This window comes from Urocampus carinirostris, chromosome 19 (genome assembly GCF_059441175.1).
Source record: "Urocampus carinirostris isolate Australia breed hairy pipefish chromosome 19, RoL_Ucar_1.0, whole genome shotgun sequence".
NCBI lineage: Eukaryota > Metazoa > Chordata > Actinopteri > Syngnathiformes > Syngnathidae > Urocampus > Urocampus carinirostris.
The window spans coordinates 4,013,793-4,026,449 of record NC_142367.1 but is presented as its reverse complement, the minus strand read 5'-3'; positions in this window follow the sequence as shown (position 1 = coordinate 4,026,449).

Below are 12,657 nucleotides of genomic sequence, written 5' to 3'. Positions count from 1 at the left end.
AGGTCCTAAAACTATCATCCTTAGAGCTGAAAATGGCGCCTAGGCCGCAAGTTTAAGACGTTTTGATGTAGTGTGCGTGTGGACATTGTTGAACTAAACAGAGCCTCTTCATTGTTCAGTTTGTGATTTGAGTTGTATTAGCTGTTTTTAATGAAAATAAAAGGCATTTAGAAAAAATGTATTACTGCTGCCCAGAATTGAAAAGATGAATTGCTTGGTGAGGAAAATGTGTCCCATCCATCCATCCATCCATCCATTATCTGCACCAATTGTCCAAAGTAGGGTCCAAGGGGTGCTGGAGCCCATTCCAGCTATCCTCAGGCAGTGGGCAGGGGACAGCCTGAACCGCTTGCCAGCCAGTCACAGGGAACATAGAGACAGACAACTCACTCGCTCATTCACGACTAGGGACAATTTGGGGCGACCAATTAAGCTGTCATGCATGTTTTTGAAATGTGGAAGTAAACCCACGCAAGTACAGGGAGAACATGCAAACACCACACAGGAAGGTTCGATCTCATGACCTCAGAACTGTGCCGCCCCAAGTCGATTGTGGTTTTCTCTAATTGTATGATAAAAACGCTGAACGCAAGAAAGGGACTGTTTCAAATACAGTCCAAATGCAAACCCAAACCCCCAGAAAGATTAAAAAGAATGAGTTTATTCACCAAGATGAGCGCACAACAAAAGGTGCTGCAATGATTATTATAAGATGGCATCAGCAAGTATAATTTTTTGTAGTTACATACACGACTTTTAAGAGTCATTAGAAAACAGTTGTGCAAGTGCACCAAGTAATGGGTCTATTTCATTCTTTCAAAAACTGCAATTTACAGTAAATACATTTGGTAAACTGCAAATAAAAGTCATTAGAGGATTAAATATTCAACAATGAAGTATGCCCCTTAATATCACACAGCCTTAAAGAAATACACAAAATGCGATATACTCGTTTTTTTTTCAAATATGAATATAATACGTCAAACGTTCTAATGGATTTGTATGTGGTATTCCTCCCCTTGTTGCACAGCAGGCATGGAATAAAAGCGCAGCATTAGAGGAGTTGAAGCGCTAACATTAGAAGGAGGCGTCCTGAGGGTTTTGACAGAACGCCTTCTGATTGCCAGAAAACCAAAAGCCGCTCCTCCAAAGAAGAGAAAACACATCGGCCTTGAATTCATTAAGGTTCGTAATAAATGTGTTAACTATTCATGCTTCAACTTTTTACCCTCATAGATTCTGTACAAAAAATAAGAGATGTACTACTATTCATTTTGACCTCGAGTTGCTCTAAGAGGAAGAAATGTTACAGATAGAATGGGAATATTTAATTGGTTATGAATCTTGTTTGCTTGTTCCATACACCTTTTTGTGTGTACACACACACACACACACACACACACACACACACACACACACACACACACACACACACACACACACACACACACATATATATATATATATATATATATATATATATATATATATATATATATATATATATATATATATATATATAATAAACACATAAGGAAATGAAAGGAAGGAAGGAAGGAAGGAAGGAAGGAAGGAAGGAAGAGAAGCTTTTAGAAAATGTATTTGAATTCTAAAAGACAAAACAATTATTAATGACCTTATTTCTCCCTTATCCCATTAACAGGCAGACAGACAGGTGTAATTTAATAAGTTGTCCATTTACTTTTGGACATTTTTAGCAAAAAAATAATAATAAATGAAATCAACAAACACCAAAAACTCTGTTAGATACAATAAAATTAAAATGAAATAAAGGGTAGCACATTTTTATGTCAACAATATGTGTAGCAATTTTTTAAATAATTCACAATTAAGTCATTTGTTATAATAAATAAAACGTAAAAAACGTTCCGATCGCAATTAAAAAGACTCTCTCTATGTTTCTCTCCTCACCCAATATTTTCCTATCTCTTCCACGTCCTTGGTGTGTCCCAACCGGATCAAATTGTCAGACCCCCCTCTCCAACAGTAGAGGGCACTACAAGCCAAAGCAAAGGCTCCCATAAGAACAACTCCTCTTTATGAGTTTCTTTCTTTTCGGGAGCAGCCATTTCTGCCTTGCAGCTTGGATGTGCATTTGTTTGCTTGCATCTAAACATTTGTTACACATGAGAACTCGCCGCATGGTTTTGCCTTTGTGTGTTTGTTGGTGTTAGGAAAGAAGCGCTCTAAAAACACAAAACTCACTCGTAGATTGGCGTGACCCGCATCCCCCAGCATGCAATAGCAAAACAATCAAAAGTAGCAGACACCGGGTGATTCTCTGTTTGTAGCAACATTTTCCCCTCTGAACCTTTCTCCTACCCTGATTTCTCCAACAACTGCAAACTGTATATAAAACGTATTTTAAATATTCACAGTGATTTCTTTGCAACCATTTAACCTTAAATAAAATGCATCTCAATTTTTATTTTGAAAACTACACGAAACGTGATTTCACTATGCAATTAAATGTTATGAATGAATATTTTCAATCGATTCGTTGTTCAAATTCTACATGTCCCAGTAGTAATTTTACACCTTGTTAGAATGTGCTCAATTGCACTCCAAAAAGGCATCATTTGATTTAGGTGGGAGTTCAACTATTGAAAAATAGGTAAGCTTTAAATATTACTCTCCTTCCTTTTTATTTCATTTTGAATGTGTAATACTTGTAAAAGGCACTCTTAAGGTTTTACTCTCTAATGGCAAACTATCGAAAATGTTTATTGAGTACAATAACATGTCAAGAACCGGAACAGGAGGAGAACCCAATTGCATGACGTTTCTCACACAAGCTTTTATTTTACAGGAAATGGGGCAGTCATGCACGTTAACACAAAATGCCAGTGATTCAGCTATCGCTGGGCAAAAGAAGAAAGACAGAAGCCTGGCGTGGAACAACAGAAAGCAAGAGAACAACGAGATCGATACTAGTTATACGAGCCGATACCGGACAGATGATGTCGGTTCCGGACAGAACGGATTGAAAGGATTGCTAACAGATATAGGAGACTGGAGACAGCTATCAGACAGGACGAGAATGACGGGCACGATACCAGACACTGGAGACTGATATCAAAACAGGACGTAACAGACGGGATCGAAACCGGACATTATACACAAACGGGAAACCGGACAGAGTGAAAACCCATGTCGAGCGGGTGCAGAGGTTCGTTGACGGACTGACAAAGGGTGAGTGAGAGTACTGAGCTCAAATAAAAGGGAAGCCACTCTGTCAACGAGCCGCAGCTGGCGTCAATTGGGCGCCATGGCAACCGTGACATAACATTTTAGATTTAGTTTTGTCATTCTGTTGAAAGTTATCCAGCTAAAAATTGATCAGCTAAAATAAATTCCACCCTATTTGGTCTATGAACAGGTTGGGATTGATAATGATAATAGAAATAGAAATAATAATAATGAAATGAAATGATCTGTCAAGTCAAGTCAAGTCAAATTTATTAATATAGCCCTTAATCACAAAAATGTCTCAAAGGACTGCACAGGATTACAGTTACAAAATTACACAATTACCTGATCTTAAACCAGCATGCGGGCAAGGAAAGACTCAAAAACCTCAGTGTGAGGAGAAAAGAGAAACCATGAGAAAGGACCTCACATGTGGTAATCCCCCTTCCAGGATTGACCTGGGTGAATTACAATTAGCATTACTGTACACATAATAGTAAACATAAGGTAAGATGTTGAAAATGTCCGGAAAGTGCATGACATCAACGACGCCCCCGGCCTGCAAACCAGTCCAGAAAGTCTATGACGGCCACGACGCTGCCTCCCGTCTCTGCCAGCTGGTAAATGCAGGGGTTGACATGCTGCAGGTCAGACGCCGGTCCGCTGACCCATCCCAAATCATCCTTCTCCTTCGTATCAGCCAGGCAGGCGTCGGAAAAAGACAGGACAAGACAGAATATGAGGTGGGCATCAATCATATGCTTTGGAATAGAAGTGTGTCTTAAGCCTCGATTTAAAAACTTCCGTTGAGGTTGCAGATCTTATCTCCAGAGGCAGGGCGTTCCATAACACCGGGGCCCGGATGGAGAACGCTCTCGAGCCCGCAGACTTCTTGGCTCTCGGAGTCACAAGTAGACCGGCATTTTCCGAGCGCAGACTCCGTGCAGGAACATAGGGGGAAATCAAATCAGAGAGATAAGAGGGTGCAATCCCATGCAAACATTTATATGTTAATAAGAGAACCTTAAAGTCACATCTTAAGTGGACTGGGAGCCAGTGCAAGTTGGCCAATACAGGAGTAATATGCTCAAAGTTTTTGGTCCTAGTCAAAAGTCTAGCTGCCGCATTCTGAACCAGCTGCAAACTTTTAATGCTAGACATCGGGAGACCAGAAAGCAATACATTACAGTAATCAAGCCGAGAAGTAATAAACGCATGAATTAAAATCTCTGCATCTGATTGGGACAGCATCGAACGAATCTTCGCAATATTACGGAGGTGGTAGAAAGCTATTCTAGTAATATTTTTCACGTGTAACTGAAACGACAGATTAGGATCAAATATAACACCTAGATTTTTGACCAAGTCAATATGGGTGATATTACATTTGTCTAGGTTCAGGGTAGTGTTTGAAAACAACTGACGACAGTGAGCTGGACCAATAATCAACATTTCAGTTTTTTCTGGGTTAAGGCGTAAAAAATTATTTGACATCCATCTTTGAATCACAGTAAGGCAAGCCTCCAGATTTCTAAAACTTAAATGTCCAGTTTTTCCAGTGGCACATACAGTTGAGTGTCATCTGCATAGCAATGGAAACTAATATTATTCTTGCGGATAATGTCACCAAGCGAGATCATATAAATACTAAAAAGAAGGGGGCCAAGTACAGAGCCTTGAGGAACACCACAAGGGACATTAGATTGTTTAGAGGTCAGATTGCCATAGTTAACACATTGCATCCTGTCTGACAGGTAGGACCTAAACCACGAGAGTACAGTTCCTGAGATACCAATGCGTTCTAGACGAACCAATAATATGTTGTGGTCGACCGTATCAAAAGCAGCGCTGAGATCCAGCAGCAGTAACATTGATGAGGCACCAGAATCTATTGTTAAAAGGAGATCATTGGTTACTTTAGCAAGGGCTGTCTCAGTAGAATGATTTGCCCTAAATGCTGACTGGACAGTTTCAAAAAGGTTATTTTCTGACATGAAGTCATTTAGCTGCTGTGCAACGACCTTTTCAAGTAATTTCGCAAAAAATGGCAGATTTGACACTGGCCTATAATTACCTAGGCTTTCTGGGTCAAGGTTAGGTCGCTTAAGCGTGGGTTTAATGACGGCAGACTTGAAGGCTACAGGAACAATACCCGAGGATAGCGATATATTAATAATATTTCAAACTGATTGTCCTAAGATCCCAAACAGATCCTTCACCAGTGAAGCTGGAAACGGATCAAGCAGGCACGTAGTTTGTTTGGCCCTACTGACCATCTGTGTTAGATTATCAAGGGACAAATCATTGAAACTGGAGAATGTTTCTGAACAACCACTGACACAGTCCATACCTAACACCTCCATATCTTTGATATAGGAGGAGGAAACAGAGCGTTCTTTTAAAATTTCATTCCTGATTAGTTGAATCTTTTTATTAAAAAATTCCATAATGTCATTAGCAGAATAAGTGCAACCATTTGGGTTAAGTTGTTGTCTGGTAAATTTTGCCACTGTGTCAAACAAAAATTTCGGATTATTCTTATGTTCATCAATAATCTTAGAGAAATACGAAGCTTTAGCTGAGGCAAGGGCTACTTTATATTTCAGCAAACTGTCACACCAGGCCAGTCGAAAAACCTCCAGCTTAGTAGTGCACCATTTTCGTTAAATTTTTCTGCAACATTGTTTGAGTAACCTAGTTTCTTCAGTAAACCAAGGTGTATTCTTCTTGGGTCGGAATTTATACTTTAGGGGCGCCACAGAATCAAGAACATTAACCAAAGCAGTATTGAAGTTGTTTGTAAGTGAGTCAACAGACCCAGTGTACGAAGGGAAGGCTGCAGTTACCGAAGGTAATAATTCTTTTAAAGCTAACACCGTTTTAGGGCGGATATTGCGACTGCTAAAGCCTAAATTTTCCTTATCACAGTAAACATTAAACAGCACCTCACATTTAACAAAATAGTGATCAGAGATGGCATTAGGATACGGTAACACTGTAACATTTGAGGCTACTACGCCACGGGTCAGGACGAGATCTAGAGTGTTCCCATCTTTATGAGTGGGCACATCAACTGCATTTATATAGCGCTTTTCAAGTTAATGACTTCCCAAAGCGCTTTACATTGTGCTTCACATTTCCCAATAGCGGCCGTGATCTGTGCAGCCATGTAAGGCGCTGACCTGCTTATTGGGGGTATTGGGGGTTCAGTTTCTTACCCAAGGACACTTCTGCATGTAACACGGACAAGCCGGGATTCGAACTGAGATCCCTTAATCCTAAAACGATCGCTCTACCTCCTGAGCTACTGCCACTTCATATAGCATGGATATGTGTTTATGAACAAAACATTTTTTAAATAAGTCGAAATTTTGATTCAAACAAAGAAATCACCCTCCTCTGTAGCATTTTAAAGCCACATGCGAGCGTGCATGTGCTTTTGTGCTCGCAGGGTCGAAAAGACGTCGGTTGCTATGTGAAAGTCTTGCGCAACGGTGTCTAGTTTCTTTTTATGCTTTTTTGTCATTTTGAAACGTTGTGCTCTTTTCTCTGAAAGCGTAATTGTTGCCAAGTTTTATTGACTGTCAGTTTTAGCAGGGGCGATTTTAGGTGAAAAGCTTTGGGAGTGCCGAGCACCCAGAGTGTCTGGCTGGTTAAATTTAAAAAATTTTTTTTTAAATGATGAATACATAATATCTTTCTGTGTTCTCGAACATAAGGTGCATTATAATGAAGAAGGAAAGAATTATGTACAGTATTATAAAACTCAATTCATAACCTTTCTTAAATAGTAAATGGTTTGTAGATAATCAAAAGAGTTCCTGCCTCCCCCACATGAGCCCATCTAACACCAAAACATAGCGGAAAGTACATAATTATTAGAATACATCTTACATTTGATTATGAATGGGATGTTTTTAACTTCAGTCACTGATCATACATTTCTTCTCCATGAGTGTCTTACCCGTTACTTGTGGTCTCCTCCATTTCTACCGTTCTCTCTCCTAGCACTGATTATCCTTCTATCCATCTATCGTAAAGAACACACAAACATTCACCGAATATTCAACCCACTTCACTCTTTCCAACCTGACACCAAACATTAAGCCCACAGTACAACAACCCTTCATCAGCAGTGAGGTCCGAAAGCATACAGTGGCGCTGACAACCATATACAGTACAAATAATTAGCAGGAGGTTTTGATGGTGTGTTATTCACATTTTTGTTTTGTTTTACTTTTTCTTTTAATTTTTTTATCTAGCGTTTTTCATTATGTTTGAGCCTATCTGGCCCTCATTGTGTAGTTTAAATTTGTATTTAGCCCGTCCAAACGTTTGACATCCCTTTACTCAAGAAATAAGTCAAAAATACAAAGATTTTTCAGTTCTCAAAGTTAAAAGGGACCCATACCACCCGCGGTGAGTGGAAATCCGTGAAGCAGCATCGCAACTCCAAAAAAGCCAACAAGGGGCAAACTTAATTTCAGATGACGTCATTATCGACTTAGACTTCTGCGAATTTGACAAAATAACAACTATAGATAAAAAAATAATAACACACAACACATACTTGCAGTTGAATGAATGTTTTTTTCGCAAAATTAAAACAAATTTAAAACAAAATTAAAACAAAATTAGAGGACATTCGTCAAAAGAATGCGCAGCTTTAGGTATGATCAAATAGCTCTCACTTCTTTCAAAACCCACGTCCCGTCCACCACTCTGTGGTTCGGGCTTTATCGACCCCCGACCCCAACACAGAAATTGGAACGCTCGCTTGGACCCTTGCCACACGGTCATGAAGCTGGAGCCCAGCAGCTGGTTAGTTGCGAGCTAGCATCGGGTGTTAGTGTAGCCGAACAGTAAGCAAGACCTGCAGCCATGCTATTGAAGAGTATTTTCTTGACTCCAGGCGGTAACTGGTTCAATTCCTTCTGGATAGGACCCGAACATCTTGACGAGGCAATGAAGACACTCCGTTTTTGAGGTGGAATGAACATTTATTTAGAAACCTCATGCTGGTGGAACATAAAGTCTTGCTCCTACGAGGACAAAAGAAAAGGAAAGGGGGACGTCGACAGAATGTCCGCACCCCACAACAGGGCAGAGAAGGGCCGAGTCACAAACTGGAAAAAGACAGAGCAAAAGTAAAACGAACATAGACTCTATTACAGGCAGATGTACGCCCACAGGCATGTCTAAGTATCCAGTATCAAATTCACATCCGCAGGGGTGGGTATCATTGCACAATATTGGTAATAATATTACAGTGTATATGTTTATATACATACATACATCTATTAAAATCTACTTCATATTGGTTGCCTTTCAATGCTGCCTTCGATACCCGGACGCGATAACAATCCATGCAGCACCCGCTGGTGACCAGCATTTATTTCAATCTTCTGACTTTCCTCAGCATCCGATTTAATTTCCAGTTTGTTTTGGTTCAGTGATGTTCACTCTGCAAGCTCACCCCAGCTGTTGGACTGACAGCATAGACCTGCCTATCACAGTTGCGCACTCACAGTCATACCCAGCCAACACAGAGCGTCCTCCCAAATCTCTCTTGCTGTCTGCTGTCTATTAGAAACACAAAGCACGATATATTCATATCAATGACAATAAAGACAATGAATTTCAATTAAAAATCTGTGAAAGAATGAACCAGCAATAACTGAAGCGAGAAGTAGCGAGAGGTCTCTGTACAGTAAAACAAGAAAACGGTAAATGGAGGAGCAACATTTCCTGCTGGGGAATTTAATTTTAGGTATTCTGCTGAATTGGACCTTTTGTCATCCAGTGTGGGTGAGATAGAAGCGCTTGTTTGCAACTGCTAGCAAACAAGGTATAAATCAAGTAGCTTGTTAAAAAAAGCATGACAATTTAATTCCTTCGATCCCCAACACTCTCACCTCCTTTCTTGTTTTTGCTATTATTAACTTTTTTGTAAATTGTCCTCCATGGCCGCGCCGCCGTTGTTTTGGCAGGTTGTTCTGGCCGCCGCCGTCGAGGAGCTCCAGCCACTTTCAAACGTTCGCCTGTCAGACATCGTCTTTGAGGCCGTCTTTGAGGCCGTCTTTGAGGCTTTTATTTGAAACATGGCGACGTTCGTCTTGTCGACTAGCCCGAGATTGACGGGGCCGGTCCTGCAGCAGCTCGGCGGGCGGGCCTGAATGTCTGTGACGAAGGCATGGTGTCACAAGTTGAAGAAAAAAGGGAAAAATACACAGAAAAAATGTTACTTCTGAAAATAAAAATGGTAGAGCTTACAGAGAGCAGAGGTAATCCCTGGCAACTGTATAGTAAGCTTTGGGCCTTTCATTTTTACCCCTTAACAATCTTGGAATATTAACCTAGGATCCCAATGGAAGATGTACCCAAAGTAAATTGAATCCTCTTCTGGAACCTTTTAGAGAATGTGGACAGTTTTGGTCATTTCTGAAAAGTAAGACTCTGATGTTTTGTCCCAGACTGCAATACTAGCCCCAAGTAATACTAAAATTCAGTAATTTGAGTTGGAACACAGGGCAGCACGGCGGCACAGTGGTTAGCGCGTGTGCGGCACAGTTCTGAGGTCATGAGATCGAACCCCCTGTGTGGAGTTTGCATGTTCTCCCCGTGCTTGCGTGGGTTTTCCTCTGGGCACTCCGATTTCCTCCCACATTCCAAAAACATGCATTTCAGGTCAATTGGCCAGTCAAAATTGTCCCTAGGTGTGAATGAGCGAGCGAATTGTCTGTACTTGTGTGCCCTGCGACTGGCTGGCAACCAGTTCAGGGTGTCCCCTCCCCACTGCCCAAAGATAGCTGTGATGGGCTCCAGGATCCCAACGACCCTACTGAGGATAAGCGGTTCAGATAATGGATGGATGGATGGAGTTGGAACACACATAAATTGAAGGTTTTTTTTTCCCGCCTGAATTTTTGAAGTCACATGCCTGAAGAGTGAAGCATGGGCATCTTAGCTGAAAAACAGCTGGGACAAAAGCATAAGACATACCTGGTCCCAGGTCCAATTTGATCCTAATCAGAAAAACTAAACATTGTATTCTACACATTCCTCTAAAGGTATGTCACGGCGTTTCAAAAAGTGGCCATTTGGAGACCAATTTAAAGCTCTAAAACGTCTGCAAATGCGTATTTTACTTTGACCATTTTTTAGACATTGTGAAAGAGTTTAACTTTTCTTTCCAGAGGTCAATCAATCATTGGGCACCCTTGCGCATGATAATTGCACATTTATTCTTGGCTCTGACTTGAATACACATCGTATATATATACACATATATATATACACATATATATATATATATATATATATATATATATATATATATATATATATATATATATATATGCATATGTCTTATTAAGAATTGTATTGGCTGACCAATGTCAATAGTCATTTGAAACGGTGATTATTGGCTGAAGTTTTTGAAGCCGAAGTAGGTCATGTCCGATTCTTCAATACAGGCCTTAATAGGCGATTGTGGACTAAGAAAGAAAGCTTGCAGTTCGTTAAAAGTGGTGTTAATCAAAAGGTCAAAGGATATCAGCCATACTGGAAACCATCTCACGAGTTTATTTACTTTTAAAGGAGAATTATAAAGCTGAACGGACTGATTATGACAAGCATCGTCAAACAATGCATAAATGCTTTTAGGAATACTTTTTTTGATTTATTTTAGAATAAAAATTTTACAGGGATTGATTCACTAGACTGTCGTGTATGTAACGTGACTTTCTGCAAAGAATCATTTCACCAGCTGACTACGAGGGAATGTCTTTGGTGAGCTATACAGCTTTATAGTTTTCGGGTATTTTCTTTTCAGACTGATGGTGATGATTCTGTGATAAGTAATGATTTAAATTACTTTGAAGGGACCACAAGACGTAGCTGAGTTGTGCATCACAAGGAAGAATACAAACTACAGAGACTCAAAGTGACCAACTGCACTATTTTCTTTTAATTTGCTTGCCCAGCCATTCCCGATTTCTCAAGTATAATGTCAACTCATACAACTTCCAAAAAAGATGAAGTCAATCGCATTAGTTTTACGTTTCTCCATTGATCTAGGCCAGGGATCAGCAACCTTTTCGGTGTGGAGTGCCACTTTCAAATGTCCTTGTAAATCAGTGTGACACACCAAGATCAATGACTCGCACATTTTTTTAATATCCAAAATAGTTGTAACTTTACACCAGTCCAAATATACAACATGGATATGCATTTTAAGCGTATAACTCAGTGTTTTTCAACCCTTTTTGAACCAAGGTACACTTTTATTGATAAAAAAGGTCCGAGGCACAGCGTCCGTCAAAAATGTTTGAAAATGAAGTTATGTCAAATATTTCACTGTACTACCTCATAAGCAGATAATTAGCATATAAAAAGAAGTAAATAATACTTCAAATAAAAAAGAATGATGCGCTTTGTTTTTATTTTTTACAGTGCAATCTCAAACCGCTTTGTTAAACAAATTAAGTTATTCCATGTACTGTGCTACCTCAAGAGCAGATAATTAGTACATAAAAAGTATATAAAAATCTACTGCCACCTACTGATATGGATGACTATTACAGTTCCTCGTCTGAAAATTGCAAAATTACTGAATAATGGCCTGATTTTTAAGATAAAATTCGGCAAATTCCAGCAGCACAATAGACAAGGTCTCACGGCACACTAGTGTGCCCCGGCACACTGGTTGAAAAACACTGGTATAACTGACCAATTTGTCTTCCACTATTCTTGTTCATCAATCAACTAAAAAATGAATGTGAATAACAAGTGGAAAGGCCTGTAGCCATTCATAACTTCAACTTTTTGCGACAAGAATTAACCAGAATCAAACATTCTTCGTTAACAATGAACTACAGTCAAAATAACAAGTGCTATTGACAGCTACCATACCATTCATCAATAATATCTTGTAGCAGAAAATATCAAAATTTGAAATAATAGCAGCAAAGCAGAAGGCACGCTCGCACACAAACGCGCACACACGCACACACACGCTTCTTAAAAATATTCGCCATCAGTAAATGGTTTTCTGTGCTTTGCTATGCATGAAGCAATATGATAGTGTTGTTGTTTTTAGCGGTGACAAAGGTTTTCAGGGTCTTGTCAGACTCATCCTTGAATTCATGTTCATGTTTCGTCTCGTAACGACGTTTAACACTTGCTGTGCGAGGTACAACGCTCTTGAGGCATAATGCACAAAACAGCACGGTCATTCTTTGCACAAAGCCTCATTTGTCTGTCCACGCTGGCTGAAAAGAACGAGATCTTTTCGCTCGAGGAGCCGTCATGTTTCGTTCATTTTTCGCGCATGTGTGATTCGTTGGCTGCATTAAAACACGGAGCTCTACTCCGCGAGACGCGGCGCAGACACGCGCTCACTGCTGGCACGCGTGTCATAGGTTGCCGACCCCTGATCTAGGCTCT